This window comes from Mercurialis annua, linkage group LG5 (assembly GCF_937616625.2).
Source record: "Mercurialis annua linkage group LG5, ddMerAnnu1.2, whole genome shotgun sequence".
Classification (NCBI taxonomy): domain Eukaryota; kingdom Viridiplantae; phylum Streptophyta; class Magnoliopsida; order Malpighiales; family Euphorbiaceae; genus Mercurialis; species Mercurialis annua.
This window is the reverse complement of record NC_065574.1, coordinates 41,567,179-41,591,594: the sequence shown is the minus strand read 5'-3', so window position 1 is coordinate 41,591,594 and position 24,416 is coordinate 41,567,179. Positions and strand designations below refer to the sequence as shown.

Genomic DNA, 24,416 nt, shown 5'->3' with positions numbered 1-24,416 from the left:
GAACTTTTTCATATTTCCCGTTTAGTCCCTGCATTGCAATTCACCGGTGCTCGTTACTCATTCTGTTTACGCGATAGGCGATAATAATTAAAAAAATGCAGGCGCGGACCGCAAAAATGCAAAAAAGGGGTGCAACACGAGGACTTCCCAGGAGGTCACCCATTCTAGTACTGCTCTCGCCCAAGCACGTTTAACTTCGGAGTTCTGATGGGATCCGGTGCATTAGCGCTGGTATGATCGCACCCGTCACACCTTGCACGATCATCGTATATATCTGCTGCCTTGCAACTCATTCAACCAAAATAAAAACTATCTTTAAAAGTACGTTTTGGTCCCTGAACTTTTTCATATTTCCCGTTTAGTCCCTGCATTGCAATTCACCGGTGCTCGTTACTCGTTACTCGTTCTGTTTACGCGATAGGCGATAATAATTAAAAAAATGCAGGCGCGGACCGTAAAAATGCAAAAAAGGGGTGCAACACGAGGACTTCCCAGGAGGTCACCCATCCTAGTACTGCTCTCGCCCAAGCACGTTTAACTTCGGAGTTTTGATGGGATCCGGTGCATTAGTGCTGGTATGATCGCACCCGTCACACCTTGCACGATCATCGTATATATCTGCTGCCTTGCAACTCATTCAACCAAAATAAAAAATATCTTTAAAAGTACGTTTTGGTCCCTGAACTTTTTCATATTTCCCGTTTAGTCCCTGCATTGCAATTCACCGGTGCTCGTTACTCGTTCTGTTTACGCGATAGGCGATAATAATTAAAAAAATGCAGGCGCGGACCGTAAAAATGCAAAAAAGGGGTGCAACACGAGGACTTCCCAGGAGGTCACCCATCCTAGTACTGCTCTCGCCCAAGCACGTTTAACTTCGGAGTTTTGATGGGATCCGGTGCATTAGTGCTGGTATGATCGCACCCGTCACACCTTGCACGATCATCGTATATATCTGCTGCCTTGCAACTCATTCAACCAAAATAAAAAATATCTTTAAAAGTACGTTTTGGTCCCTGAACTTTTTCATATTTCCCGTTTAGTCCCTGCATTGCAATTCACCGGTGCTCGTTACTCGTTCTGTTTACGCGATAGGCGATAATAATTAAAAAAATGCAGGCGCGGACCGCAAAAATGCAAAAAAGGGGTGCAACACGAGGACTTCCCAGGAGGTCACCCATCCTAGTACTGCTCTCGCCCAAGCACGTTTAACTTCGGAGTTTTGATGGGATCCGGTGCATTAGTGCTGGTATGATCGCACCCGTCACACCTTGCACGATCATCGTATATATCTGCTGCCTTGCAACTCATTCAACCAAAATAAAAACTATCTTTAAAAGTACGTTTTGGTCCCTGAACTTTTTCATATTTCCCGTTTAGTCCCTGCATTGCAATTCACCGGTGCTCGTTACTCGTTCTGTTTACGCGATAGGCGATAATAATTAAAAAAATGCAGGCGCGGACCGCAAAAATGCAAAAAAGGGGTGCAACACGAGGACTTCCCAGGAGGTCACCCATCCTAGTACTGCTCTCGCCCAAGCACGTTTAACTTCGGAGTTCTGATGGGATCCGGTGCATTAGTGCTGGTATGATCGCACCCGTCACACCTTGCACGATCATCGTATATATCTGCTGCCTTGCAACTCATTCAACCAAAATAAAAAATATCTTTAAAAGTACGTTTTGGTCCCTGAACTTTTTCATATTTCCCGTTTAGTCCCTGCATTGCAATTCACCGGTGCTCGTTACTCGTTCTGTTTACGCGATAGGCGATAATAATTAAAAAAATGCAGGCGCGGACCGCAAAAATGCAAAAAAGGGGTGCAACACGAGGACTTCCCAGGAGGTCACCCATCCTAGTACTGCTCTCGCCCAAGCACGTTTAACTTCGGAGTTCTGATGGGATCCGGTGCATTAGTGCTGGTATGATCGCACCCGTCACACCTTGCACGATCATCGTATATATCTGCTGCCTTGCAACTCATTCAACCAAAATAAAAAATATCTTTAAAAGTACGTTTTGGTCCCTGAACTTTTTCATATTTCCCGTTTAGTCCCTGCATTGCAATTCACCGGTGCTCGTTACTCGTTCTGTTTACGCGATAGGCGATAATAATTAAAAAAATGCAGGCGCGGACCGCAAAAATGCAAAAAAGGGGTGCAACACGAGGACTTCCCAGGAGGTCACCCATCCTAGTACTGCTCTCGCCCAAGCACGTTTAACTTCGGAGTTCTGATGGGATCCGGTGCATTAGTGCTGGTATGATCGCACCCGTCACACCTTGCACGATCATCGTATATATCTGCTGCCTTGCAACTCATTCAACCAAAATAAAAAATATCTTTAAAAGTACGTTTTGGTCCCTGAACTTTTTCATATTTCCCGTTTAGTCCCTGCATTGCAATTCACCGGTGCTCGTTACTCGTTCTGTTTACGCGATAGGCGATAATAATTAAAAAAATGCAGGCGCGGACCGCAAAAATGCAAAAAAGGGGTGCAACACGAGGACTTCCCAGGAGGTCACCCATCCTAGTACTGCTCTCGCCCAAGCACGTTTAACTTCGGAGTTCTGATGGGATCCGGTGCATTAGTGCTGGTATGATCGCACCCGTCACACCTTGCACGATCATCGTATATATCTGCTGCCTTGCAACTCATTCAACCAAAATAAAAAATATCTTTAAAAGTACGTTTTGGTCCCTGAACTTTTTCATATTTCCCGTTTAGTCCCTGCATTGCAATTCACCGGTGCTCGTTACTCGTTCTGTTTACGCGATAGGCGATAATAATTAAAAAAATGCAGGCGCGGACCGCAAAAATGCAAAAAAGGGGTGCAACACGAGGACTTCCCAGGAGGTCACCCATCCTAGTACTGCTCTCGCCCAAGCACGTTTAACTTCGGAGTTCTGATGGGATCCGGTGCATTAGTGCTGGTATGATCGCACCCGTCACACCTTGCACGATCATCGTATATATCTGCTGCCTTGCAACTCATTCAACCAAAATAAAAAATATCTTTAAAAGTACGTTTTGGTCCCTGAACTTTTTCATATTTCCCGTTTAGTCCCTGCATTGCAATTCACCGGTGCTCGTTACTCGTTCTGTTTACGCGATAGGCGATAATAATTAAAAAAATGCAGGCGCGGACCGCAAAAATGCAAAAAAGGGGTGCAACACGAGGACTTCCCAGGAGGTCACCCATCCTAGTACTGCTCTCGCCCAAGCACGTTTAACTTCGGAGTTCTGATGGGATCCGGTGCATTAGTGCTGGTATGATCGCACCCGTCACACCTTGCACGATCATCGTATATATCTGCTGCCTTGCAACTCATTCAACCAAAATAAAAAATATCTTTAAAAGTACGTTTTGGTCCCTGAACTTTTTCATATTTCCCGTTTAGTCCCTGCATTGCAATTCACCGGTGCTCGTTACTCGTTCTGTTTACGCGATAGGCGATAATAATTAAAAAAATGCAGGCGCGGACCGCAAAAATGCAAAAAAGGGGTGCAACACGAGGACTTCCCAGGAGGTCACCCATCCTAGTACTGCTCTCGCCCAAGCACGTTTAACTTCGGAGTTCTGATGGGATCCGGTGCATTAGTGCTGGTATGATCGCACCCGTCACACCTTGCACGATCATCGTATATATCTGCTGCCTTGCAACTCATTCAACCAAAATAAAAAATATCTTTAAAAGTACGTTTTGGTCCCTGAACTTTTTCATATTTCCCGTTTAGTCCCTGCATTGCAATTCACCGGTGCTCGTTACTCGTTACTCGTTCTGTTTACGCGATAGGCGATAATAATTAAAAAAATGCAGGCGCGGACCGCAAAAATGCAAAAAAGGGGTGCAACACGAGGACTTCCCAGGAGGTCACCCATCCTAGTACTGCTCTCGCCCAAGCACGTTTAACTTCGGAGTTCTGATGGGATCCGGTGCATTAGTGCTGGTATGATCGCACCCGTCACACCTTGCACGATCATCGTATATATCTGCTGCCTTGCAACTCATTCAACCAAAATAAAAAATATCTTTAAAAGTACGTTTTGGTCCCTGAACTTTTTCATATTTCCCGTTTAGTCCCTGCATTGCAATTCACCGGTGCTCGTTACTCGTTCTGTTTACGCGATAGGCGATAATAATTAAAAAAATGCAGGCGCGGACCGCAAAAATGCAAAAAAGGGGTGCAACACGAGGACTTCCCAGGAGGTCACCCATCCTAGTACTGCTCTCGCCCAAGCACGTTTAACTTCGGAGTTCTGATGGGATCCGGTGCATTAGTGCTGGTATGATCGCACCCGTCACACCTTGCACGATCATCGTATATATCTGCTGCCTTGCAACTCATTCAACCAAAATAAAAAATATCTTTAAAAGTACGTTTTGGTCCCTGAACTTTTTCATATTTCCCGTTTAGTCCCTGCATTGCAATTCACCGGTGCTCGTTACTCGTTCTGTTTACGCGATAGGCGATAATAATTAAAAAAATGCAGGCGCGGACCGCAAAAATGCAAAAAAGGGGTGCAACACGAGGACTTCCCAGGAGGTCACCCATCCTAGTACTGCTCTCGCCCAAGCACGTTTAACTTCGGAGTTCTGATGGGATCCGGTGCATTAGTGCTGGTATGATCGCACCCGTCACACCTTGCACGATCATCGTATATATCTGCTGCCTTGCAACTCATTCAACCAAAATAAAAACTATCTTTAAAAGTACGTTTTGGTCCCTGAACTTTTTCATATTTCCCGTTTAGTCCCTGCATTGCAATTCACCGGTGCTCGTTACTCGTTCTGTTTACGCGATAGGCGATAATAATTAAAACAATGCAGGCGCGGACCGCAAAAATGCCAAAAAGGGGTGCAACACGAGGACTTCCCAGGAGGTCACCCATTCTAGTACTGCTCTCGCCCAAGCACGTTTAACTTCGGAGTTCTGATGGGATCCGGTGCATTAGCGCTGGTATGATCGCACCCGTCACACCTTGCACGATCATCGTATATATCTGCTGCCTTGCAACTCATTCAACCAAAATAAAAACTATCTTTAAAAGTACGTTTTGGTCCCTGAACTTTTTCATATTTCCCGTTTAGTCCCTGCATTGCAATTCACCGGTGCTCGTTACTCGTTACTCGTTCTGTTTACGCGATAGGCGATAATAATTAAAAAAATGCAGGCGCGGACCGTAAAAATGCAAAAAAGGGGTGCAACACGAGGACTTCCCAGGAGGTCACCCATCCTAGTACTGCTCTCGCCCAAGCACGTTTAACTTCGGAGTTTTGATGGGATCCGGTGCATTAGTGCTGGTATGATCGCACCCGTCACACCTTGCACGATCATCGTATATATCTGCTGCCTTGCAACTCATTCAACCAAAATAAAAAATATCTTTAAAAGTACGTTTTGGTCCCTGAACTTTTTCATATTTCCCGTTTAGTCCCTGCATTGCAATTCACCGGTGCTCGTTACTCGTTCTGTTTACGCGATAGGCGATAATAATTAAAAAAATGCAGGCGCGGACCGTAAAAATGCAAAAAAGGGGTGCAACACGAGGACTTCCCAGGAGGTCACCCATCCTAGTACTGCTCTCGCCCAAGCACGTTTAACTTCGGAGTTTTGATGGGATCCGGTGCATTAGTGCTGGTATGATCGCACCCGTCACACCTTGCACGATCATCGTATATATCTGCTGCCTTGCAACTCATTCAACCAAAATAAAAAATATCTTTAAAAGTACGTTTTGGTCCCTGAACTTTTTCATATTTCCCGTTTAGTCCTTGCATTGCAATTCACCGGTGCTCGTTACTCGTTCTGTTTACGCGATAGGCGATAATAATTAAAAAAATGCAGGCGCGGACCGCAAAAATGCAAAAAAGGGGTGCAACACGAGGACTTCCCAGGAGGTCACCCATCCTAGTACTGCTCTCGCCCAAGCACGTTTAACTTCGGAGTTTTGATGGGATCCGGTGCATTAGTGCTGGTATGATCGCACCCGTCACACCTTGCACGATCATCGTATATATCTGCTGCCTTGCAACTCATTCAACCAAAATAAAAAATATCTTTAAAAGTACGTTTTGGTCCCTGAACTTTTTCATATTTCCCGTTTAGTCCCTGCATTGCAATTCACCGGTGCTCGTTACTCGTTCTGTTTACGCGATAGGCGATAATAATTAAAAAAATGCAGGCGCGGACCGCAAAAATGCAAAAAAGGGGTGCAACACGAGGACTTCCCAGGAGGTCACCCATCCTAGTACTGCTCTCGCCCAAGCACGTTTAACTTCGGAGTTCTGATGGGATCCGGTGCATTAGTGCTGGTATGATCGCACCCGTCACACCTTGCACGATCATCGTATATATCTGCTGCCTTGCAACTCATTCAACCAAAATAAAAAATATCTTTAAAAGTACGTTTTGGTCCCTGAACTTTTTCATATTTCCCGTTTAGTCCCTGCATTGCAATTCACCGGTGCTCGTTACTCGTTCTGTTTACGCGATAGGCGATAATAATTAAAAAAATGCAGGCGCGGACCGCAAAAATGCAAAAAAGGGGTGCAACACGAGGACTTCCCAGGAGGTCACCCATCCTAGTACTGCTCTCGCCCAAGCACGTTTAACTTCGGAGTTCTGATGGGATCCGGTGCATTAGTGCTGGTATGATCGCACCCGTCACACCTTGCACGATCATCGTATATATCTGCTGCCTTGCAACTCATTCAACCAAAATAAAAAATATCTTTAAAAGTACGTTTTGGTCCCTGAACTTTTTCATATTTCCCGTTTAGTCCCTGCATTGCAATTCACCGGTGCTCGTTACTCGTTCTGTTTACGCGATAGGCGATAATAATTAAAAAAATGCAGGCGCGGACCGCAAAAATGCAAAAAAGGGGTGCAACACGAGGACTTCCCAGGAGGTCACCCATCCTAGTACTGCTCTCGCCCAAGCACGTTTAACTTCGGAGTTCTGATGGGATCCGGTGCATTAGTGCTGGTATGATCGCACCCGTCACACCTTGCACGATCATCGTATATATCTGCTGCCTTGCAACTCATTCAACCAAAATAAAAAATATCTTTAAAAGTACGTTTTGGTCCCTGAACTTTTTCATATTTCCCGTTTAGTCCCTGCATTGCAATTCACCGGTGCTCGTTACTCGTTCTGTTTACGCGATAGGCGATAATAATTAAAAAAATGCAGGCGCGGACCGCAAAAATGCAAAAAAGGGGTGCAACACGAGGACTTCCCAGGAGGTCACCCATCCAAATACTGCTCTCGCCCAAGCACGTTTAACTTCGGAGTTCTGATGGGATCCGATGCATTAGTGCTGGTATGATCGCACCCGTCACACCTTGCACGATCATCGTATATATCTGCTGCCTTGCAACTCATTCAACCAAAATAAAAACTATCTTTAAAAGTACGTTTTGGTCCCTGAACTTTTTCATATTTCCCGTTTAGTCCCTGCATTGCAATTCACCGGTGCTCGTTACTCGTTACTCGTTCTGTTTACGCGATAGGCGATAATAATTAAAAAAATGCAGGCGCGGACCGCAAAAATGCATAAAAGGGGTGCAACACGAGGACTTCCCAGGAGGTCACCCATCCTAGTACTGCTCTCGCCCAAGCACGTTTAACTTCGGAGTTCTGATGGGATCCGGTGCATTAGTGCTGGTATGATCGCACCCGTCACACCTTGCACGATCATCGTATATATCTGCTGCCTTGCAACTCATTCAACCAAAATAAAAAATATCTTTAAAAGTACGTTTTGGTCCCTGAACTTTTTCATATTTCCCGTTTAGTCCCTGCATTGCAATTCACCGGTGCTCGTTACTCGTTCTGTTTACGCGATAGGCGATAATAATTAAAAAAATGCAGGCGCGGACCGCAAAAATGCAAAAAAGGGGTGCAACACGAGGACTTCCCAGGAGGTCACCCATCCTAGTACTGCTCTCGCCCAAGCACGTTTAACTTCGGAGTTCTGATGGGATCCGGTGCATTAGTGCTGGTATGATCGCACCCGTCACACCTTGCACGATCATCGTATATATCTGCTGCCTTGCAACTCATTCAACCAAAATAAAAAATATCTTTAAAAGTACGTTTTGGTCCCTGAACTTTTTCATATTTCCCGTTTAGTCCCTGCATTGCAATTCACCGGTGCTCGTTACTCGTTCTGTTTACGCGATAGGCGATAATAATTAAAAAAATGCAGGCGCGGACCGCAAAAATGCAAAAAAGGGGTGCAACACGAGGACTTCCCAGGAGGTCACCCATCCTAGTACTGCTCTCGCCCAAGCACGTTTAACTTCGGAGTTCTGATGGGATCCGGTGCATTAGTGCTGGTATGATCGCACCCGTCACACCTTGCACGATCATCGTATATATCTGCTGCCTTGCAACTCATTCAACCAAAATAAAAAATATCTTTAAAAGTACGTTTTGGTCCCTGAACTTTTTCATATTTCCCGTTTAGTCCCTGCATTGCAATTCACCGGTGCTCGTTACTCGTTCTGTTTACGCGATAGGCGATAATAATTAAAAAAATGCAGGCGCGGACCGCAAAAATGCAAAAAAGGGGTGCAACACGAGGACTTCCCAGGAGGTCACCCATCCTAGTACTGCTCTCGCCCAAGCACGTTTAACTTCGGAGTTCTGATGGGATCCGGTGCATTAGTGCTGGTATGATCGCACCCGTCACACCTTGCACGATCATCGTATATATCTGCTGCCTTGCAACTCATTCAACCAAAATAAAAAATATCTTTAAAAGTACGTTTTGGTCCCTGAACTTTTTCATATTTCCCGTTTAGTCCCTGCATTGCAATTCACCGGTGCTCGTTACTCGTTCTGTTTACGCGATAGGCGATAATAATTAAAAAAATGCAGGCGCGGACCGCAAAAATGCAAAAAAGGGGTGCAACACGAGGACTTCCCAGGAGGTCACCCATCCTAGTACTGCTCTCGCCCAAGCACGTTTAACTTCGGAGTTCTGATGGGATCCGGTGCATTAGTGCTGGTATGATCGCACCCGTCACACCTTGCACGATCATCGTATATATCTGCTGCCTTGCAACTCATTCAACCAAAATAAAAAATATCTTTAAAAGTACGTTTTGGTCCCTGAACTTTTTCATATTTCCCGTTTAGTCCCTGCATTGCAATTCACCGGTGCTCGTTACTCGTTACTCGTTCTGTTTACGCGATAGGCGATAATAATTAAAAAAATGCAGGCGCGGACCGCAAAAATGCAAAAAAGGGGTGCAACACGAGGACTTCCCAGGAGGTCACCCATCCTAGTACTGCTCTCGCCCAAGCACGTTTAACTTCGGAGTTCTGATGGGATCCGGTGCATTAGTGCTGGTATGATCGCACCCGTCACACCTTGCACGATCATCGTATATATCTGCTGCCTTGCAACTCATTCAACCAAAATAAAAAATATCTTTAAAAGTACGTTTTGGTCCCTGAACTTTTTCATATTTCCCGTTTAGTCCCTGCATTGCAATTCACCGGTGCTCGTTACTCGTTCTGTTTACGCGATAGGCGATAATAATTAAAAAAATGCAGGCGCGGACCGCAAAAATGCAAAAAAGGGGTGCAACACGAGGACTTCCCAGGAGGTCACCCATCCTAGTACTGCTCTCGCCCAAGCACGTTTAACTTCGGAGTTCTGATGGGATCCGGTGCATTAGTGCTGGTATGATCGCACCCGTCACACCTTGCACGATCATCGTATATATATGCTGCCTTGCAACTCATTCAACCAAAATAAAAAATATCTTTAAAAGTACGTTTTGGTCCCTGAACTTTTTCATATTTCCCGTTTAGTCCCTGCATTGCAATTCACCGGTGCTCGTTACTCGTTCTGTTTACGCGATAGGCGATAATAATTAAAAAAATGCAGGCGCGGACCGCAAAAATGCAAAAAAGGGGTGCAACACGAGGACTTCCCAGGAGGTCACCCATCCTAGTACTGCTCTCGCCCAAGCACGTTTAACTTCGGAGTTCTGATGGGATCCGGTGCATTAGTGCTGGTATGATCGCACCCGTCACACCTTGCACGATCATCGTATATATCTGCTGCCTTGCAACTCATTCAACCAAAATAAAAACTATCTTTAAAAGTACGTTTTGGTCCCTGAACTTTTTCATATTTCCCGTTTAGTCCCTGCATTGCAATTCACCGGTGCTCGTTACTCGTTACTCGTTCTGTTTACGCGATAGGCGATAATAATTAATAAAATGCAGGCGCGGACCGCAAAAATGCCAAAAAGGGGTGCAACACGAGGACTTCCCAGGAGGTCACCCATCCTAGTACTGCTCTCGCCCAAGCACGTTTATCTTCGGAGTTCTGATGGGATCCGGTGCATTAGTGCTGGTATGATCGCACCCGTCACACCTTGCACGATCATCGTATATATCTGCTGCCTTGCAACTCATTCAACCAAAATAAAAACTATCTTTAAAAGTACGTTTTGGTCCCTGAACTTTTTCATATTTCCCGTTTAGTCCCTGCATTGCAATTCACCGGTGCTCGTTACTCGTTCTGTTTACGCGATAGGCGATAATAATTAATAAAATGCAGGCGCGGACCGCAAAAATGCAAAAAAGGGGTGCAACACGAGGACTTCCCAGGAGGTCACCCATCCTAGTACTGCTCTCGCCCAAGCACGTTTAACTTCGGAGTTCTGATGGGATCCGGTGCATTAGTGCTGGTATGATCGCACCCGTCACACCTTGCACGATCATCGTATATATCTGCTGCCTTGCAACTCATTCAACCAAAATAAAAAATATCTTTAAAAGTACGTGTTGGTCCCTGAACTTTTTCATATTTCCCGTTTAGTCCCTGCATTGCAATTCACCGGTGCTCGTTACTCGTTCTGTTTACGCGATAGGCGATAATAATTAAAAAAATGCAGGCGCGGACCGCAAAAATGCAAAAAAGGGGTGCAACACGAGGACTTCCCAGGAGGTCACCCATCCTAGTACTGCTCTCGCCCAAGCACGTTTAACTTCGGAGTTCTGATGGGATCCGGTGCATTAGTGCTGGTATGATCGCACCCGTCACACCTTGCACGATCATCGTATATATCTGCTGCCTTGCAACTCATTCAACCAAAATAAAAAATATCTTTAAAAGTACGTTTTGGTCCCTGAACTTTTTCATATTTCCCGTTTAGTCCCTGCATTGCAATTCACCGGTGCTCGTTACTCGTTCTGTTTACGCGATAGGCGATAATAATTAAAAAAATGCAGGCGCGGACCGCAAAAATGCAAAAAAGGGGTGCAACACGAGGACTTCCCAGGAGGTCACCCATCCTAGTACTGCTCTCGCCCAAGCACGTTTAACTTCGGAGTTCTGATGGGATCCGGTGCATTAGTGCTGGTATGATCGCACCCGTCACACCTTGCACGATCATCGTATATATCTGCTGCCTTGCAACTCATTCAACCAAAATAAAAAATATCTTTAAAAGTACGTTTTGGTCCCTGAACTTTTTCATATTTCCCGTTTAGTCCCTGCATTGCAATTCACCGGTGCTCGTTACTCGTTACTCGTTCTGTTTACGCGATAGGCGATAATAATTAAAAAAATGCAGGCGCGGACCGCAAAAATGCAAAAAAGGGGTGCAACACGATGACTTCCCAGGAGGTCACCCATCCTAGTACTGCTCTCGCCCAAGCACGTTTAACTTCGGAGTTCTGATGGGATCCGGTGCATTAGTGCTGGTATGATCGCACCCGTCACACCTTGCACGATCATCGTATATATCTGCTGCCTTGCAACTCATTCAACCAAAATAAAAAATATCTTTAAAAGTACGTTTTGGTCCCTGAACTTTTTCATATTTCCCGTTTAGTCCCTGCATTGCAATTCACCGGTGCTCGTTACTCGTTCTGTTTACGCGATAGGCGATAATAATTAAAAAAATGCAGGCGCGGACCGCAAAAATGCAAAAAAGGGGTGCAACACGAGGACTTCCCAGGAGGTCACCCATCCTAGTACTGCTCTCGCCCAAGCACGTTTAACTTCGGAGTTCTGATGGGATCCGGTGCATTAGTGCTGGTATGATCGCACCCGTCACACCTTGCACGATCATCGTATATATCTGCTGCCTTGCAACTCATTCAACCAAAATAAAAAATATCTTTAAAAGTACGTTTTGGTCCCTGAACTTTTTCATATTTCCCGTTTAGTCCCTGCATTGCAATTCACCGGTGCTCGTTACTCGTTCTGTTTACGCGATAGGCGATAATAATTAAAAAAATGCAGGCGCGGACCGCAAAAATGCAAAAAAGGGGTGCAACACGAGGACTTCCCAGGAGGTCACCCATCCTAGTACTGCTCTCGCCCAAGCACGTTTAACTTCGGAGTTCTGATGGGATCCGGTGCATTAGTGCTGGTATGATCGCACCCGTCACACCTTGCACGATCATCGTATATATCTGCTGCCTTGCAACTCATTCAACCAAAATAAAAAATATCTTTAAAAGTACGTTTTGGTCCCTGAACTTTTTCATATTTCCCGTTTAGTCCCTGCATTGCAATTCACCGGTGCTCGTTACTCGTTACTCGTTCTGTTTACGCGATAGGCGATAATAATTAATAAAATGCAGGCGCGGACCGCAAAAATGCCAAAAAGGGGTGCAACACGAGGACTTCCCAGGAGGTCACCCATCCTAGTACTGCTCTCGCCCAAGCACGTTTATCTTCGGAGTTCTGATGGGATCCGGTGCATTAGTGCTGGTATGATCGCACCCGTCACACCTTGCACGATCATCGTATATATCTGCTGCCTTGCAACTCATTCAACCAAAATAAAAACTATCTTTAAAAGTACGTTTTGGTCCCTGAACTTTTTCATATTTCCCGTTTAGTCCCTGCATTGCAATTCACCGGTGCTCGTTACTCGTTCTGTTTACGCGATAGGCGATAATAATTAAAAAAATGCAGGCGCGGACCGCAAAAATGCAAAAAAGGGGTGCAACACGAGGACTTCCCAGGAGGTCACCCATCCTAGTACTGCTCTCGCCCAAGCACGTTTAACTTCGGAGTTCTGATGGGATCCGGTGCATTAGTGCTGGTATGATCGCACCCGTCACACCTTGCACGATCATCGTATATATCTGCTGCCTTGCAACTCATTCAACCAAAATAAAAAATATCTTTAAAAGTACGTTTTGGTCCCTGAACTTTTTCATATTTCCCGTTTAGTCCCTGCATTGCAATTCACCGGTGCTCGTTACTCGTTCTGTTTACGCGATAGGCGATAATAATTAAAAAAATGCAGGCGCGGACCGCAAAAATGCAAAAAAGGGGTGCAACACGAGGACTTCCCAGGAGGTCACCCATCCTAGTACTGCTCTCGCCCAAGCACGTTTAACTTCGGAGTTCTGATGGGATCCGGTGCATTAGTGCTGGTATGATCGCACCCGTCACACCTTGCACGATCATCGTATATATCTGCTGCCTTGCAACTCATTCAACCAAAATAAAAAATATCTTTAAAAGTACGTTTTGGTCCCTGAACTTTTTCATATTTCCCGTTTAGTCCCTGCATTGCAATTCACCGGTGCTCGTTACTCGTTACTCGTTCTGTTTACGCGATAGGCGATAATAATTAAAAAAATGCAGGCGCGGACCGCAAAAATGCATAAAAGGGGTGCAACACGAGGACTTCCCAGGAGGTCACCCATCCTAGTACTGCTCTCGCCCAAGCACGTTTAACTTCGGAGTTCTGATGGGATCCGGTGCATTAGTGCTGGTATGATCGCACCCGTCACACCTTGCACGATCATCGTATATATCTGCTGCCTTGCAACTCATTCAACCAAAATAAAAAATATCTTTAAAAGTACGTTTTGGTCCCTGAACTTTTTCATATTTCCCGTTTAGTCCCTGCATTGCAATTCACCGGTGCTCGTTACTCGTTCTGTTTACGCGATAGGCGATAATAATTAAAAAAATGCAGGCGCGGACCGCAAAAATGCAAAAAAGGGGTGCAACACGAGGACTTCCCAGGAGGTCACCCATCCTAGTACTGCTCTCGCCCAAGCACGTTTAACTTCGGAGTTCTGATGGGATCCGGTGCATTAGTGCTGGTATGATCGCACCCGTCACACCTTGCACGATCATCGTATATATCTGCTGCCTTGCAACTCATTCAACCAAAATAAAAAATATCTTTAAAAGTACGTTTTGGTCCCTGAACTTTTTCATATTTCCCGTTTAGTCCCTGCATTGCAATTCACCGGTGCTCGTTACTCGTTACTCGTTCTGTTTACGCGATAGGCGATAATAATTAAAAAAATGCAGGCGCGGACCGCAAAAATGCATAAAAGGGGTGCAACACGAGGACTTCCCAGGAGGTCACCCATCCTAGTACTGCTCTCGCCCAAGCACGTTTAACTTCGGAGTTCTGATGGGATCCGGTGCATTAGTGCTGGTATGATCGCACCCGTCACACCTTGCACGATCATCGTATATATCTGCTGCCTTGCAACTCATTCAACCAAAATAAAAAATATCTTTAAAAGTACGTTTTGGTCCCTGAACTTTTTCATATTTCCCGTTTAGTCCCTGCATTGCAATTCACCGGTGCTCGTTACTCGTTCTGTTTACGCGATAGGCGATAATAATTAAAAAAATGCAGGCGCGGACCGCAAAAATGCAAAAAAGGGGTGCAACACGAGGACTTCCCAGGAGGTCACCCATCCTAGTACTGCTCTCGCCCAAGCACGTTTAACTTCGGAGTTCTGATGGGATCCGGTGCATTAGTGCTGGTATGATCGCACCCGTCACACCTTGCACGATCATCGTATATATCTGCTGCCTTGCAACTCATTCAACCAAAATAAAAAATATCTTTAAAAGTACGTTTTGGTCCCTGAACTTTTTCATATTTCCCGTTTAGTCCCTGCATTGCAATTCACCGGTGCTCGTTACTCGTTCTGTTTACGCGATAGGCGATAATAATTAAAAAAATGCAGGCGCGGACCGCAAAAATGCAAAAAAGGGGTGCAACACGAGGACTTCCCAGGAGGTCACCCATCCTAGTACTGCTCTCGCCCAAGCACGTTTAACTTCGGAGTTCTGATGGGATCCGGTGCATTAGTGCTGGTATGATCGCACCCGTCACACCTTGCACGATCATCGTATATATCTGCTGCCTTGCAACTCATTCAACCAAAATAAAAAATATCTTTAAAAGTACGTTTTGGTCCCTGAACTTTTTCATATTTCCCGTTTAGTCCCTGCATTGCAATTCACCGGTGCTCGTTACTCGTTACTCGTTCTGTTTACGCGATAGGCGATAATAATTAATAAAATGCAGGCGGGGACCGCAAAAATGCCAAAAAGGGGTGCAACACGAGGACTTCCCAGGAGGTCACCCATCCTAGTACTGCTCTCGCCCAAGCACGTTTATCTTCGGAGTTCTGATGGGATCCGGTGCATTAGTGCTGGTATGATCGCACCCGTCACACCTTGCACGATCATCGTATATATCTGCTGCCTTGCAACTCATTCAACCAAAATAAAAACTATCTTTAAAAGTACGTTTTGGTCCCTGAACTTTTTCATATTTCCCGTTTAGTCCCTGCATTGCAATTCACCGGTGCTCGTTACTCGTTCTGTTTACGCGATAGGCGATAATAATTAAAAAAATGCAGGCGCGGACCGCAAAAATGCAAAAAAGGGGTGCAACACGAGGACTTCCCAGGAGGTCACCCATCCTAGTACTGCTCTCGCCCAAGCACGTTTAACTTCGGAGTTCTGATGGGATCCGGTGCATTAGTGCTGGTATGATCGCACCCGTCACACCTTGCACGATCATCGTATATATCTGCTGCCTTGCAACTCATTCAACCAAAATAAAAACTATCTTTAAAAGTACGTTTTGGTCCCTGAACTTTTTCATATTTCCCGTTTAGTCCCTGCATTGCAATTCACCGGTGCTCGTTACTCGTTCTGTTTACGCGATAGGCGATAATAATTAAAAAAATGCAGGCGCGGACCGCAAAAATGCAAAAAAGGGGTGCAACACGAGGACTTCCCAGGAGGTCACCCATCCTAGTACTGCTCTCGCCCAAGCACGTTTAACTTCGGAGTTCTGATGGGATCCGGTGCATTAGTGCTGGTATGATCGCACCCGTCACACCTTGCACGATCATCGTATATATCTGCTGCCTTGCAACTCATTCAACCAAAATAAAAACTATCTTTAAAAGTACGTTTTGGTCCCTGAACTTTTTCATATTTCCCGTTTAGTCCCTGCATTGCAATTCACCGGTGCTCGTTACTCGTTACTCGTTCTGTTTACGCGATAGGCGATAATAATTAATAAAATGCAGGCGCGGACCGCAAAAATGCCAAAAAGGGGTGCAACACGAGGACTTCCCAGGAGGTCACCCATCCTAGTACTGCTCTCGCCCAAGCACGTTTATCTTCGGAGTTCTGATGGGATCCGGTGCATTAGTGCTGGTATGATCGCACCCGTCACACCTTGCACGATCATCGTATATATCTGCTGCCTTGCAACTCATTCAACCAAAATAAAAAATATCTTTAAAAGTACGTTTTGGTCCCTGAACTTTTTCATATTTCCCGTTTAGTCCCTGCATTGCAATTCACCGGTGCTCGTTACTCGTTCTGTTTACGCGATAGGCGATAATAATTAAAAAAATGCAGGCGCGGACCGCAAAAATGCAAAAAAGGGGTGCAACACGAGGACTTCCCAGGAGGTCACCCATCCTAGTACTGCTCTCGCCCAAGCACGTTTAACTTCGGAGTTCTGATGGGATCCGGTGCATTAGTGCTGGTATGATCGCACCCGTCACACCTTGCACGATCATCGTATATATCTGCTGCCTTGCAACTCATTCAACCAAAATAAAAAATATCTTTAAAAGTACGTTTTGGTCCCTGAACTTTTTCATATTTCCCGTTTAGTCCCTGCATTGCAATTCACCGGTGCTCGTTACTCGTTACTCGTTCTGTTTACGCGATAGGCGATAATAATTAATAAAATGCAGGCGGGGACCGCAAAAATGCCAAAAAGGGGTGCAACACGAGGACTTCCCAGGAGGTCACCCATCCTAGTACTGCTCTCGCCCAAGCACGTTTATCTTCGGAGTTCTGATGGGATCCGGTGCATTAGTGCTGGTATGATCGCACCCGTCACACCTTGCACGATCATCGTATATATCTGCTGCCTTGCAACTCATTCAACCAAAATAAAAACTATCTTTAAAAGTACGTTTTGGTCCCTGAACTTTTTCATATTTCCCGTTTAGTCCCTGCATTGCAATTCACCGGTGCTCGTTACTCGTTCTGTTTACGCGATAGGCGATAATAATTAAAAAAATGCAGGCGCGGACCGCAAAAATGCAAAAAAGGGGTGCAACACGAGGACTTCCCAGGAGGTCACCCATCCTAGTACTGCTCTCGCCCAAGCACGTTTAACTTCGGAGTTCTGATGGGATCCGGTGCATTAGTGCTGGTATGATCGCACCCGTCACACCTTGCACGATCATCGTATATATCTGCTGCCTTGCAACTCATTCAACCAAAATAAAAACTATCTTTAAAAGTACGTTTTGGTCCCTGAACTTTTTCATATTTCCCGTTTAGTCCCTGCATTGCAATTCACCGGTGCTCGTTACTCGTTACTCGTTCTGTTTACGCGATAGGCGATAATAATTAATAAAATGCAGGCGCGGACCGCAAAAATGCCAAAAAGGGGTGCAACACGAGGACTTCCCAGGAGGTCACCCATCCTAGTACTGCTCTCGCCCAAGCACGTTTATCTTCGGAGTTCTGATGGGATCCGGTGCATTAGTGCTGGTATGATCGCACCCGTCACACCTTGCACGATCATCGTATATATCTGCTGCCTTGCAACTCATTCAACCAAAATAAAAACTATCTTTAAAAGTACGTTTTGGTCCCTGAACTTTTTCATATTTCCCGTTTAGTCCCTGCATTGCAATTCACCGGTGCTCGTTACTCGTTCTGTTTACGCGATAGGCGATAATAATTAAAAAAATGCAGGCGCGGACCGCAAAAATGCAAAAAAGGGGTGCAACACGAGGACTTCCCAGGAGGTCACCCATCCTAGTACTGCTCTCGCCCAAGCACGTTTAACTTCGGAGTTCTGATGGGATCCGGTGCATTAGTGCTGGTATGATCGCACCCGTCACACCTTGCACGATCATCGTATATATCTGCTGCCTTGCAACTCATTCAACCAAAATAAAAAATATCTTTAAAAGTACGTTTTGGTCCCTGAACTTTTTCATATTTCCCGTTTAGTCCCTGCATTGCAATTCACCGGTGCTCGTTACTCGTTACTCGTTCTGTTTACGCGATAGGCGATAATAATTAAAAAAATGCAGGCGCGGACCGCAAAAATGCAAAAAAGGGGTGCAACACGAGGACTTCCCAGGAGGTCACCCATCCTAGTACTGCTCTCGCCCAAGCACGTTTGACTTCGGAGTTCTGATGGGATCCGGTGCATTAGTGCTGGTATGATCGCACCCGTCACACCTTGCACGATCATCGTATATATCTGCTGCCTTGCAACTCATTCAACCAAAATAAAAACTATCTTTAAAAGTACGTTTTGGTCCCTGAACTTTTTCATATTTCCCGTTTAGTCCCTGCATTGCAATTCACCGGTGCTCGTTACTCGTTCTGTTTACGCGATAGGCGATAATAATTAAAAAAATGCAGGCGCGGACCGCAAAAATGCAAAAAAGGGGTGCAACACGAGGACTTCCCAGGAGGTCACCCATCCTAGTACTGCTCTCGCCCAAGCACGTTTAACTTCGTTGTTCTGATGGGATCCGGTGCATTAGTGCTGGTATGATCGCACCCGTCACACCTTGCACGATCATCGTATATATCTGCTGCCTTGCAACTCATTCAAGCAAAATAAAAAATATCTTTAAAAGTACGTTTTGGTCCCTGAACTTTTTCATATTTCCCGTTTAGTCCCTGCATTGCAATTCACCGGTGCTCGTTACTCGTTCTGTTTACGCGATAGGCGATAATAATTAAAAAAATGCAGGCGCGGACCGCAAAAATGCAAAAAAGGGGTGCAACACGAGGACTTCCCAGGAGGTCACCCATCCTAGTACTGCTCTCGCCCAAGCACGTTTAACTTCGGAGTTCTGATGGGATCCGGTGCATTAGTGCTGGTATGATCGCACCCGTCACACCTTGCACGATCATCGTATATATCTGCTGCCTTGCAACTCATTCAAGCAAAATAAAAAATATCTTTAAAAGTACGTTTTGGTCCCTGAACTTTTTCATATTTCCCGTTTAGTCCCTGCATTGCAATTCACCGGTGCTCGTTACTCGTTCTGTTTACGCGATAGGCGATAATAATTAAAAAAATGCAGGCGCGGACCGCAAAAATGCAAAAAAGGGGTGCAACACGAGGACTTCCCAGGAGGTCACCCATCCTAGTACTGCTCTCGCCCAAGCACGTTTAACTTCGGAGTTCTGATGGGATCCGGTGCATTAGTGCTGGTATGATCGCACCCGTCACACCTTGCACGATCATCGTATATATCTGCTGCCTTGCAACTCATTCAACCAAAATAAAAAATATCTTTAAAAGTACGTTTTGGTCCCTGAACTTTTTCATATTTCCCGTTTAGTCCCTGCATTGCAATTCACCGGTGCTCGTTACTCGTTCTGTTTACGCGATAGGCGATAATAATTAAAAAAATGCAGGCGCGGACCGCAAAAATGCAAAAAAGGGGTGCAACACGAGGACTTCCCAGGAGGTCACCCATCCTAGTACTGCTCTCGCCCAAGCACGTTTAACTTCGGAGTTCTGATGGGATCCGGTGCATTAGTGCTGGTATGATCGCACCCGTCACACCTTGCACGATCATCGTATATATCTGCTGCCTTGCAACTCATTCAACCAAAATAAAAAATATCTTTAAAAGTACGTTTTGGTCCCTGAACTTTTTCATATTTCCCGTTTAGTCCCTGCATTGCAATTCACCGGTGCTCGTTACTCGTTACTCGTTCTGTTTACGCGATAGGCGATAATAATTAAAAAAATGCAGGCGCGGACCGCAAAAATGCATAAAAGGGGTGCAACACGAGGACTTCCCAGGAGGTCACCCATCCTAGTACTGCTCTCGCCCAAGCACGTTTAACTTCGGAGTTCTGATGGGATCCGGTGCATTAGTGCTGGTATGATCGCACCCGTCACACCTTGCACGATCATCGTATATATCTGCTGCCTTGCAACTCATTCAACCAAAATAAAAAATATCTTTAAAAGTACGTTTTGGTCCCTGAACTTTTTCATATTTCCCGTTTAGTCCCTGCATTGCAATTCACCGGTGCTCGTTACTCGTTCTGTTTACGCGATAGGCGATAATAATTAAAAAAATGCAGGCGCGGACCGCAAAAATGCAAAAAAGGGGTGCAACACGAGGACTTCCCAGGAGGTCACCCATCCTAGTACTGCTCTCGCCCAAGCACGTTTAACTTCGGAGTTCTGATGGGATCCGGTGCATTAGTGCTGGTATGATCGCACCCGTCACACCTTGCACGATCATCGTATATATCTGCTGCCTTGCAACTCATTCAACCAAAATAAAAAATATCTTTAAAAGTACGTTTTGGTCCCTGAACTTTTTCATATTTCCCGTTTAGTCCCTGCATTGCAATTCACCGGTGCTCGTTACTCGTTCTGTTTACGCGATAGGCGATAATAATTAAAAAAATGCAGGCGCGGACCGCAAAAATGCAAAAAAAGGGTGCAACACGAGGACTTCCCAGGAGGTCACCCATCCTAGTACTGCTCTCGCCCAAGCACGTTTAACTTCGGAGTTCTGATGGGATCCGGTGCATTAGTGCTGGTATGATCGCACCCGTCACACCTTGCACGATCATCGTATATATCTGCTGCCTTGCAACTCATTCAACCAAAATAAAAAATATCTTTAAAAGTACGTTTTGGTCCCTGAACTTTTTCATATTTCCCGTTTAGTCCCTGCATTGCAATTCACCGGTGCTCGTTACTCGTTCTGTTTACGCGATAGGCGATAATAATTAAAAAAATGCAGGCGCGGACCGCAAAAATGCAAAAAAGGGGTGCAACACGAGGACTTCCCAGGAGGTCACCCATCCTAGTACTGCTCTCGCCCAAGCACGTTTAACTTCGGAGTTCTGATGGGATCCGGTGCATTAGTGCTGGTATGATCGCACCCGTCACACCTTGCACGATCATCGTATATATCTGCTGCCTTGCAACTCATTCAACCAAAATAAAAACTATCTTTAAAAGTACGTTTTGGTCCCTGAACTTTTTCATATTTCCCGTTTAGTCCCTGCATTGCAATTCACCGGTGCTCGTTACTCGTTACTCGTTCTGTTTACGCGATAGGCGATAATAATTAATAAAATGCAGGCGGGGACCGCAAAAATGCCAAAAAGGGGTGCAACACGAGGACTTCCCAGGAGGTCACCCATCCTAGTACTGCTCTCGCCCAAGCACGTTTATCTTCGGAGTTCTGATGGGATCCGGTGCATTAGTGCTGGTATGATCGCACCCGTCACACCTTGCACGATCATCGTATATATCTGCTGCCTTGCAACTCATTCAACCAAAATAAAAAATATCTTTAAAAGTACGTTTTGGTCCCTGAACTTTTTCATATTTCCCGTTTAGTCCCTGCATTGCAATTCACCGGTGCTCGTTACTCGTTACTCGTTCTGTTTACGCGATAGGCGATAATAATTAAAAAAATGCAGGCGCGGACCGCAAAAATGCAAAAAAGGGGTGCAACACGAGGACTTCCCAGGAGGTCACCCATCCTAGTACTGCTCTCGCCCAAGCACGTTTGACTTCGGAGTTCTGATGGGATCCGGTGCATTAGTGCTGGTATGATCGCACCCGTCACACCTTGCACGATCATCGTATATATCTGCTGCCTTGCAACTCATTCAACCAAAATAAAAACTATCTTTAAAAGTACGTTTTGGTCCCTGAACTTTTTCATATTTCCCGTTTAGTCCCTGCATTGCAATTCACCGGTGCTCGTTACTCGTTACTCGTTCTGTTTACGCGATAGGCGATAATAATTAAAAAAATGCAGGAGCGGACCGCAAAAATGCAAAAAAGGGGTGCAACACGAGGACTTCCCAGGAGGTCACCCATCCTAGTACTGCTCTCGCCCAAGCACGTTTAACTTCGGAGTTCTGATGGGATCCGGTGCATTAGTGCTGGTATGATCGCACCCGTCACACCTTGCACGATCATCGTATATATCTGCTGCCTTGCAACTCATTCAACCAAAATAAAAAATATCTTTAAAAGTACGTTTTGGTCCCTGAACTTTTTCATATTTCCCGTTTAGTCCCTGCATTGCAATTCACCGGTGCTCGTTACTCGTTCTGTTTACGCGATAGGCGATAATAATTAAAAAAATGCAGGCGCGGACCGCAAAAATGCAAAAAAGGGGTGCAACACGAGGACTTCCCAGGAGGTCACCCATCCTAGTACTGCTCTCGCCCAAGCACGTTTAACTTCGGAGTTCTGATGGGATCCGGTGCATTAGTGCTGGTATGATCGCACCCGTCACACCTTGCACGATCATCGTATATATCTGCTGCCTTGCAACTCATTCAACCAAAATAAAAACTATCTTTAAAAGTACGTTTTGGTCCCTGAACTTTTTCATATTTCCCGTTTAGTCCCTGCATTGCAATTCACCGGTGCTCGTTACTCGTTCTGTTTACGCGATAGGCGATAATAATTAAAAAAATGCAGGCGCGGACCGCAAAAATGCAAAAAAGGGGTGCAACACGAGGACTTCCCAGGAGGTCACCCATCCTAGTACTGCTCTCGCCCAAGCACGTTTAACTTCGGAGTTCTGATGGGATCCGGTGCATTAGTGCTGGTATGATCGCACCCGTCACACCTTGCACGATCATCGTATATATCTGCTGCCTTGCAACTCATTCAACCAAAATAAAAAATATCTTTAAAAGTACGTTTTGGTCCCTGAACTTTTTCATATTTCCCGTTTAGTCCCTGCATTGCAATTCACCGGTGCTCGTTACTCGTTCTGTTTACGCGATAGGCGATAATAATTAAAAAAATGCAGGCGCGGACCGCAAAAATGCAAAAAAGGGGTGCAACACGAGGACTTCCCAGGAGGTCACCCATCCTAGTACTGCTCTCGCCCAAGCACGTTTAACTTCGGAGTTCTGATGGGATCCGGTGCATTAGTGCTGGTATGATCGCACCCGTCACACCTTGCACGATCATCGTATATATCTGCTGCCTTGCAACTCATTCAACCAAAATAAAAACTATCTTTAAAAGTACGTTTTGGTCCCTGAACTTTTTCATATTTCCCGTTTAATCCCTGCATTGCAATTCACCGGTGCTCGTTACTCGTTACTCGTTCTGTTTACGCGATAGGCGATAATAATTAAAAAAATGCAGGCGCGGACCGCAAAAATGCAAAAAAGGGGTGCAACACGAGGACTTCCCAGGAGGTCACCCATCCAAATACTGCTCTCGCCCAAGCACGTTTAACTTCGGAGTTCTGATGGGATCCGGTGCATTAGTGCTGGTATGATCGCACCCGTCACACCTTGCACGATCATCGTATATATCTGCTGCCTTGCAACTCATTCAACCAAAATAAAAAATATCTTTAAAAGTACGTTTTGGTCCCTGAACTTTTTCATATTTCCCGTTTAGTCCCTGCATTGCAATTCACCGGTGCTCGTTACTCGTTCTGTTTACGCGATAGGCGATAATAATTAAAAAAATGCAGGCGCGGACCGCAAAAATGCAAAAAAGGGGTGCAACACGAGGACTTCCCAGGAGGTCACCCATCCTAGTACTGCTCTCGCCCTAGCACGTTTAACTTCGGAGTTCTGATGGGATCCGGTGCATTAGTGCTGGTATGATCGCACCCGTCACACCTTGCACGATCATCGTATATATCTGCTGCCTTGCAACTCATTCAACCAAAATAAAAAATATCTTTAAAAGTACGTTTTGGTCCCTGAACTTTTTCATATTTCCCGTTTAGTCCCTGCATTGCAATTCACCGGTGCTCGTTACTCGTTCTGTTTACGCGATAGGCGATAATAATTAAAAAAATGCAGGCGCGGACCGCAAAAATGCAAAAAAGGGGTGCAACACGAGGACTTCCCAGGAGGTCACCCATCCTAGTACTGCTCTCGCCCAAGCACGTTTAACTTCGGAGTTCTGATGGGATCCGGTGCATTAGTGCTGGTATGATCGCACCCGTCACACCTTGCACGATCATCGTATATATCTGCTGCCTTGCAACTCATTCAACCAAAATAAAAACTATCTTTAAAAGTACGTTTTGGTCCCTGAACTTTTTCAT

General features: G+C 45.4%; 72 non-coding genes across 72 annotated transcripts; all 72 read right to left on the bottom strand.

Annotated features, from left to right (window-relative positions):
- Positions 1–126: 126 nt before the first annotated feature.
- LOC126684789 (5S ribosomal RNA) lies at positions 127–245 on the bottom strand. The gene has a single exon (XR_007642958.1). It is a non-coding gene; the product is annotated as a 5S ribosomal RNA (ribosomal RNA).
- A 225-nt stretch (positions 246–470) lies between these two features.
- Positions 471–589, bottom strand: LOC126684924 (5S ribosomal RNA). The gene has a single exon (XR_007643087.1). It is a non-coding gene; the product is annotated as a 5S ribosomal RNA (ribosomal RNA).
- Positions 590–807: 218 nt separating this feature from the next.
- Positions 808–926, bottom strand: LOC126684923 (5S ribosomal RNA). Its single transcript, XR_007643086.1, has one exon. It is a non-coding gene; the product is annotated as a 5S ribosomal RNA (ribosomal RNA).
- A 218-nt stretch (positions 927–1,144) lies between these two features.
- LOC126684922 (5S ribosomal RNA) lies at positions 1,145–1,263 on the bottom strand. The gene has a single exon (XR_007643085.1). It is a non-coding gene; the product is annotated as a 5S ribosomal RNA (ribosomal RNA).
- Positions 1,264–1,481: 218 nt separating this feature from the next.
- Positions 1,482–1,600, bottom strand: LOC126685453 (5S ribosomal RNA). Its single transcript, XR_007643555.1, has one exon. It is a non-coding gene; the product is annotated as a 5S ribosomal RNA (ribosomal RNA).
- A 218-nt stretch (positions 1,601–1,818) lies between these two features.
- Positions 1,819–1,937, bottom strand: LOC126685452 (5S ribosomal RNA). Its single transcript, XR_007643554.1, has one exon. It is a non-coding gene; the product is annotated as a 5S ribosomal RNA (ribosomal RNA).
- A 218-nt stretch (positions 1,938–2,155) lies between these two features.
- On the bottom strand, positions 2,156–2,274 carry LOC126685451 (5S ribosomal RNA). Its single transcript, XR_007643553.1, has one exon. It is a non-coding gene; the product is annotated as a 5S ribosomal RNA (ribosomal RNA).
- A 218-nt stretch (positions 2,275–2,492) lies between these two features.
- Positions 2,493–2,611, bottom strand: LOC126685450 (5S ribosomal RNA). The gene has a single exon (XR_007643552.1). It is a non-coding gene; the product is annotated as a 5S ribosomal RNA (ribosomal RNA).
- A 218-nt stretch (positions 2,612–2,829) lies between these two features.
- On the bottom strand, positions 2,830–2,948 carry LOC126685449 (5S ribosomal RNA). Its single transcript, XR_007643551.1, has one exon. It is a non-coding gene; the product is annotated as a 5S ribosomal RNA (ribosomal RNA).
- A 218-nt stretch (positions 2,949–3,166) lies between these two features.
- LOC126685447 (5S ribosomal RNA) lies at positions 3,167–3,285 on the bottom strand. The gene has a single exon (XR_007643549.1). It is a non-coding gene; the product is annotated as a 5S ribosomal RNA (ribosomal RNA).
- Positions 3,286–3,503: 218 nt separating this feature from the next.
- LOC126685446 (5S ribosomal RNA) lies at positions 3,504–3,622 on the bottom strand. Its single transcript, XR_007643548.1, has one exon. It is a non-coding gene; the product is annotated as a 5S ribosomal RNA (ribosomal RNA).
- A 225-nt stretch (positions 3,623–3,847) lies between these two features.
- On the bottom strand, positions 3,848–3,966 carry LOC126685445 (5S ribosomal RNA). Its single transcript, XR_007643547.1, has one exon. It is a non-coding gene; the product is annotated as a 5S ribosomal RNA (ribosomal RNA).
- A 218-nt stretch (positions 3,967–4,184) lies between these two features.
- Positions 4,185–4,303, bottom strand: LOC126685444 (5S ribosomal RNA). Its single transcript, XR_007643546.1, has one exon. It is a non-coding gene; the product is annotated as a 5S ribosomal RNA (ribosomal RNA).
- A 218-nt stretch (positions 4,304–4,521) lies between these two features.
- LOC126685443 (5S ribosomal RNA) lies at positions 4,522–4,640 on the bottom strand. The gene has a single exon (XR_007643545.1). It is a non-coding gene; the product is annotated as a 5S ribosomal RNA (ribosomal RNA).
- Positions 4,641–4,858: 218 nt separating this feature from the next.
- On the bottom strand, positions 4,859–4,977 carry LOC126684788 (5S ribosomal RNA). The gene has a single exon (XR_007642957.1). It is a non-coding gene; the product is annotated as a 5S ribosomal RNA (ribosomal RNA).
- A 225-nt stretch (positions 4,978–5,202) lies between these two features.
- On the bottom strand, positions 5,203–5,321 carry LOC126684921 (5S ribosomal RNA). The gene has a single exon (XR_007643084.1). It is a non-coding gene; the product is annotated as a 5S ribosomal RNA (ribosomal RNA).
- Positions 5,322–5,539: 218 nt separating this feature from the next.
- LOC126684920 (5S ribosomal RNA) lies at positions 5,540–5,658 on the bottom strand. The gene has a single exon (XR_007643083.1). It is a non-coding gene; the product is annotated as a 5S ribosomal RNA (ribosomal RNA).
- A 218-nt stretch (positions 5,659–5,876) lies between these two features.
- On the bottom strand, positions 5,877–5,995 carry LOC126684919 (5S ribosomal RNA). The gene has a single exon (XR_007643082.1). It is a non-coding gene; the product is annotated as a 5S ribosomal RNA (ribosomal RNA).
- Positions 5,996–6,213: 218 nt separating this feature from the next.
- Positions 6,214–6,332, bottom strand: LOC126685441 (5S ribosomal RNA). Its single transcript, XR_007643543.1, has one exon. It is a non-coding gene; the product is annotated as a 5S ribosomal RNA (ribosomal RNA).
- A 218-nt stretch (positions 6,333–6,550) lies between these two features.
- LOC126685440 (5S ribosomal RNA) lies at positions 6,551–6,669 on the bottom strand. Its single transcript, XR_007643542.1, has one exon. It is a non-coding gene; the product is annotated as a 5S ribosomal RNA (ribosomal RNA).
- Positions 6,670–6,887: 218 nt separating this feature from the next.
- LOC126685439 (5S ribosomal RNA) lies at positions 6,888–7,006 on the bottom strand. The gene has a single exon (XR_007643541.1). It is a non-coding gene; the product is annotated as a 5S ribosomal RNA (ribosomal RNA).
- A 218-nt stretch (positions 7,007–7,224) lies between these two features.
- Positions 7,225–7,343, bottom strand: LOC126685012 (5S ribosomal RNA). Its single transcript, XR_007643170.1, has one exon. It is a non-coding gene; the product is annotated as a 5S ribosomal RNA (ribosomal RNA).
- Positions 7,344–7,568: 225 nt separating this feature from the next.
- Positions 7,569–7,687, bottom strand: LOC126685438 (5S ribosomal RNA). The gene has a single exon (XR_007643540.1). It is a non-coding gene; the product is annotated as a 5S ribosomal RNA (ribosomal RNA).
- Positions 7,688–7,905: 218 nt separating this feature from the next.
- On the bottom strand, positions 7,906–8,024 carry LOC126685437 (5S ribosomal RNA). The gene has a single exon (XR_007643539.1). It is a non-coding gene; the product is annotated as a 5S ribosomal RNA (ribosomal RNA).
- A 218-nt stretch (positions 8,025–8,242) lies between these two features.
- Positions 8,243–8,361, bottom strand: LOC126685435 (5S ribosomal RNA). The gene has a single exon (XR_007643537.1). It is a non-coding gene; the product is annotated as a 5S ribosomal RNA (ribosomal RNA).
- Positions 8,362–8,579: 218 nt separating this feature from the next.
- On the bottom strand, positions 8,580–8,698 carry LOC126685434 (5S ribosomal RNA). The gene has a single exon (XR_007643536.1). It is a non-coding gene; the product is annotated as a 5S ribosomal RNA (ribosomal RNA).
- A 218-nt stretch (positions 8,699–8,916) lies between these two features.
- Positions 8,917–9,035, bottom strand: LOC126685432 (5S ribosomal RNA). Its single transcript, XR_007643535.1, has one exon. It is a non-coding gene; the product is annotated as a 5S ribosomal RNA (ribosomal RNA).
- A 225-nt stretch (positions 9,036–9,260) lies between these two features.
- LOC126685431 (5S ribosomal RNA) lies at positions 9,261–9,379 on the bottom strand. Its single transcript, XR_007643534.1, has one exon. It is a non-coding gene; the product is annotated as a 5S ribosomal RNA (ribosomal RNA).
- Positions 9,380–9,597: 218 nt separating this feature from the next.
- LOC126685430 (5S ribosomal RNA) lies at positions 9,598–9,716 on the bottom strand. The gene has a single exon (XR_007643533.1). It is a non-coding gene; the product is annotated as a 5S ribosomal RNA (ribosomal RNA).
- Positions 9,717–9,934: 218 nt separating this feature from the next.
- LOC126685429 (5S ribosomal RNA) lies at positions 9,935–10,053 on the bottom strand. Its single transcript, XR_007643532.1, has one exon. It is a non-coding gene; the product is annotated as a 5S ribosomal RNA (ribosomal RNA).
- A 225-nt stretch (positions 10,054–10,278) lies between these two features.
- On the bottom strand, positions 10,279–10,397 carry LOC126684725 (5S ribosomal RNA). Its single transcript, XR_007642897.1, has one exon. It is a non-coding gene; the product is annotated as a 5S ribosomal RNA (ribosomal RNA).
- A 218-nt stretch (positions 10,398–10,615) lies between these two features.
- Positions 10,616–10,734, bottom strand: LOC126685428 (5S ribosomal RNA). The gene has a single exon (XR_007643531.1). It is a non-coding gene; the product is annotated as a 5S ribosomal RNA (ribosomal RNA).
- Positions 10,735–10,952: 218 nt separating this feature from the next.
- Positions 10,953–11,071, bottom strand: LOC126685427 (5S ribosomal RNA). The gene has a single exon (XR_007643530.1). It is a non-coding gene; the product is annotated as a 5S ribosomal RNA (ribosomal RNA).
- A 218-nt stretch (positions 11,072–11,289) lies between these two features.
- Positions 11,290–11,408, bottom strand: LOC126685426 (5S ribosomal RNA). Its single transcript, XR_007643529.1, has one exon. It is a non-coding gene; the product is annotated as a 5S ribosomal RNA (ribosomal RNA).
- A 225-nt stretch (positions 11,409–11,633) lies between these two features.
- LOC126684955 (5S ribosomal RNA) lies at positions 11,634–11,752 on the bottom strand. The gene has a single exon (XR_007643117.1). It is a non-coding gene; the product is annotated as a 5S ribosomal RNA (ribosomal RNA).
- A 218-nt stretch (positions 11,753–11,970) lies between these two features.
- On the bottom strand, positions 11,971–12,089 carry LOC126685425 (5S ribosomal RNA). Its single transcript, XR_007643528.1, has one exon. It is a non-coding gene; the product is annotated as a 5S ribosomal RNA (ribosomal RNA).
- Positions 12,090–12,307: 218 nt separating this feature from the next.
- LOC126685423 (5S ribosomal RNA) lies at positions 12,308–12,426 on the bottom strand. Its single transcript, XR_007643526.1, has one exon. It is a non-coding gene; the product is annotated as a 5S ribosomal RNA (ribosomal RNA).
- Positions 12,427–12,651: 225 nt separating this feature from the next.
- On the bottom strand, positions 12,652–12,770 carry LOC126684724 (5S ribosomal RNA). The gene has a single exon (XR_007642896.1). It is a non-coding gene; the product is annotated as a 5S ribosomal RNA (ribosomal RNA).
- A 218-nt stretch (positions 12,771–12,988) lies between these two features.
- Positions 12,989–13,107, bottom strand: LOC126685422 (5S ribosomal RNA). The gene has a single exon (XR_007643525.1). It is a non-coding gene; the product is annotated as a 5S ribosomal RNA (ribosomal RNA).
- Positions 13,108–13,325: 218 nt separating this feature from the next.
- On the bottom strand, positions 13,326–13,444 carry LOC126685421 (5S ribosomal RNA). The gene has a single exon (XR_007643524.1). It is a non-coding gene; the product is annotated as a 5S ribosomal RNA (ribosomal RNA).
- A 225-nt stretch (positions 13,445–13,669) lies between these two features.
- Positions 13,670–13,788, bottom strand: LOC126685420 (5S ribosomal RNA). The gene has a single exon (XR_007643523.1). It is a non-coding gene; the product is annotated as a 5S ribosomal RNA (ribosomal RNA).
- A 218-nt stretch (positions 13,789–14,006) lies between these two features.
- On the bottom strand, positions 14,007–14,125 carry LOC126685419 (5S ribosomal RNA). The gene has a single exon (XR_007643522.1). It is a non-coding gene; the product is annotated as a 5S ribosomal RNA (ribosomal RNA).
- A 225-nt stretch (positions 14,126–14,350) lies between these two features.
- LOC126685418 (5S ribosomal RNA) lies at positions 14,351–14,469 on the bottom strand. The gene has a single exon (XR_007643521.1). It is a non-coding gene; the product is annotated as a 5S ribosomal RNA (ribosomal RNA).
- A 218-nt stretch (positions 14,470–14,687) lies between these two features.
- Positions 14,688–14,806, bottom strand: LOC126685417 (5S ribosomal RNA). The gene has a single exon (XR_007643520.1). It is a non-coding gene; the product is annotated as a 5S ribosomal RNA (ribosomal RNA).
- Positions 14,807–15,024: 218 nt separating this feature from the next.
- LOC126685416 (5S ribosomal RNA) lies at positions 15,025–15,143 on the bottom strand. Its single transcript, XR_007643519.1, has one exon. It is a non-coding gene; the product is annotated as a 5S ribosomal RNA (ribosomal RNA).
- A 225-nt stretch (positions 15,144–15,368) lies between these two features.
- On the bottom strand, positions 15,369–15,487 carry LOC126684722 (5S ribosomal RNA). Its single transcript, XR_007642894.1, has one exon. It is a non-coding gene; the product is annotated as a 5S ribosomal RNA (ribosomal RNA).
- A 218-nt stretch (positions 15,488–15,705) lies between these two features.
- Positions 15,706–15,824, bottom strand: LOC126685415 (5S ribosomal RNA). Its single transcript, XR_007643518.1, has one exon. It is a non-coding gene; the product is annotated as a 5S ribosomal RNA (ribosomal RNA).
- Positions 15,825–16,042: 218 nt separating this feature from the next.
- On the bottom strand, positions 16,043–16,161 carry LOC126685414 (5S ribosomal RNA). The gene has a single exon (XR_007643517.1). It is a non-coding gene; the product is annotated as a 5S ribosomal RNA (ribosomal RNA).
- Positions 16,162–16,386: 225 nt separating this feature from the next.
- Positions 16,387–16,505, bottom strand: LOC126684721 (5S ribosomal RNA). Its single transcript, XR_007642893.1, has one exon. It is a non-coding gene; the product is annotated as a 5S ribosomal RNA (ribosomal RNA).
- Positions 16,506–16,723: 218 nt separating this feature from the next.
- On the bottom strand, positions 16,724–16,842 carry LOC126685412 (5S ribosomal RNA). The gene has a single exon (XR_007643515.1). It is a non-coding gene; the product is annotated as a 5S ribosomal RNA (ribosomal RNA).
- Positions 16,843–17,067: 225 nt separating this feature from the next.
- Positions 17,068–17,186, bottom strand: LOC126684720 (5S ribosomal RNA). Its single transcript, XR_007642892.1, has one exon. It is a non-coding gene; the product is annotated as a 5S ribosomal RNA (ribosomal RNA).
- Positions 17,187–17,404: 218 nt separating this feature from the next.
- LOC126685411 (5S ribosomal RNA) lies at positions 17,405–17,523 on the bottom strand. The gene has a single exon (XR_007643514.1). It is a non-coding gene; the product is annotated as a 5S ribosomal RNA (ribosomal RNA).
- Positions 17,524–17,748: 225 nt separating this feature from the next.
- LOC126684719 (5S ribosomal RNA) lies at positions 17,749–17,867 on the bottom strand. Its single transcript, XR_007642891.1, has one exon. It is a non-coding gene; the product is annotated as a 5S ribosomal RNA (ribosomal RNA).
- A 218-nt stretch (positions 17,868–18,085) lies between these two features.
- LOC126685410 (5S ribosomal RNA) lies at positions 18,086–18,204 on the bottom strand. Its single transcript, XR_007643513.1, has one exon. It is a non-coding gene; the product is annotated as a 5S ribosomal RNA (ribosomal RNA).
- A 225-nt stretch (positions 18,205–18,429) lies between these two features.
- On the bottom strand, positions 18,430–18,548 carry LOC126684536 (5S ribosomal RNA). Its single transcript, XR_007642710.1, has one exon. It is a non-coding gene; the product is annotated as a 5S ribosomal RNA (ribosomal RNA).
- Positions 18,549–18,766: 218 nt separating this feature from the next.
- Positions 18,767–18,885, bottom strand: LOC126685075 (5S ribosomal RNA). The gene has a single exon (XR_007643229.1). It is a non-coding gene; the product is annotated as a 5S ribosomal RNA (ribosomal RNA).
- A 218-nt stretch (positions 18,886–19,103) lies between these two features.
- On the bottom strand, positions 19,104–19,222 carry LOC126685409 (5S ribosomal RNA). The gene has a single exon (XR_007643512.1). It is a non-coding gene; the product is annotated as a 5S ribosomal RNA (ribosomal RNA).
- Positions 19,223–19,440: 218 nt separating this feature from the next.
- Positions 19,441–19,559, bottom strand: LOC126685408 (5S ribosomal RNA). The gene has a single exon (XR_007643511.1). It is a non-coding gene; the product is annotated as a 5S ribosomal RNA (ribosomal RNA).
- A 218-nt stretch (positions 19,560–19,777) lies between these two features.
- Positions 19,778–19,896, bottom strand: LOC126685407 (5S ribosomal RNA). The gene has a single exon (XR_007643510.1). It is a non-coding gene; the product is annotated as a 5S ribosomal RNA (ribosomal RNA).
- A 225-nt stretch (positions 19,897–20,121) lies between these two features.
- LOC126685406 (5S ribosomal RNA) lies at positions 20,122–20,240 on the bottom strand. Its single transcript, XR_007643509.1, has one exon. It is a non-coding gene; the product is annotated as a 5S ribosomal RNA (ribosomal RNA).
- Positions 20,241–20,458: 218 nt separating this feature from the next.
- Positions 20,459–20,577, bottom strand: LOC126685405 (5S ribosomal RNA). The gene has a single exon (XR_007643508.1). It is a non-coding gene; the product is annotated as a 5S ribosomal RNA (ribosomal RNA).
- A 218-nt stretch (positions 20,578–20,795) lies between these two features.
- LOC126684301 (5S ribosomal RNA) lies at positions 20,796–20,914 on the bottom strand. Its single transcript, XR_007642486.1, has one exon. It is a non-coding gene; the product is annotated as a 5S ribosomal RNA (ribosomal RNA).
- Positions 20,915–21,132: 218 nt separating this feature from the next.
- LOC126685404 (5S ribosomal RNA) lies at positions 21,133–21,251 on the bottom strand. The gene has a single exon (XR_007643507.1). It is a non-coding gene; the product is annotated as a 5S ribosomal RNA (ribosomal RNA).
- Positions 21,252–21,476: 225 nt separating this feature from the next.
- On the bottom strand, positions 21,477–21,595 carry LOC126684718 (5S ribosomal RNA). Its single transcript, XR_007642890.1, has one exon. It is a non-coding gene; the product is annotated as a 5S ribosomal RNA (ribosomal RNA).
- A 225-nt stretch (positions 21,596–21,820) lies between these two features.
- Positions 21,821–21,939, bottom strand: LOC126684535 (5S ribosomal RNA). Its single transcript, XR_007642709.1, has one exon. It is a non-coding gene; the product is annotated as a 5S ribosomal RNA (ribosomal RNA).
- A 225-nt stretch (positions 21,940–22,164) lies between these two features.
- Positions 22,165–22,283, bottom strand: LOC126685403 (5S ribosomal RNA). Its single transcript, XR_007643506.1, has one exon. It is a non-coding gene; the product is annotated as a 5S ribosomal RNA (ribosomal RNA).
- A 218-nt stretch (positions 22,284–22,501) lies between these two features.
- LOC126685401 (5S ribosomal RNA) lies at positions 22,502–22,620 on the bottom strand. Its single transcript, XR_007643504.1, has one exon. It is a non-coding gene; the product is annotated as a 5S ribosomal RNA (ribosomal RNA).
- Positions 22,621–22,838: 218 nt separating this feature from the next.
- LOC126685400 (5S ribosomal RNA) lies at positions 22,839–22,957 on the bottom strand. The gene has a single exon (XR_007643503.1). It is a non-coding gene; the product is annotated as a 5S ribosomal RNA (ribosomal RNA).
- Positions 22,958–23,175: 218 nt separating this feature from the next.
- Positions 23,176–23,294, bottom strand: LOC126685399 (5S ribosomal RNA). The gene has a single exon (XR_007643502.1). It is a non-coding gene; the product is annotated as a 5S ribosomal RNA (ribosomal RNA).
- A 225-nt stretch (positions 23,295–23,519) lies between these two features.
- LOC126684829 (5S ribosomal RNA) lies at positions 23,520–23,638 on the bottom strand. The gene has a single exon (XR_007642997.1). It is a non-coding gene; the product is annotated as a 5S ribosomal RNA (ribosomal RNA).
- Positions 23,639–23,856: 218 nt separating this feature from the next.
- Positions 23,857–23,975, bottom strand: LOC126684271 (5S ribosomal RNA). The gene has a single exon (XR_007642458.1). It is a non-coding gene; the product is annotated as a 5S ribosomal RNA (ribosomal RNA).
- Positions 23,976–24,193: 218 nt separating this feature from the next.
- Positions 24,194–24,312, bottom strand: LOC126685398 (5S ribosomal RNA). Its single transcript, XR_007643501.1, has one exon. It is a non-coding gene; the product is annotated as a 5S ribosomal RNA (ribosomal RNA).
- Between the last annotated feature and the right edge of the window lie 104 nt (positions 24,313–24,416).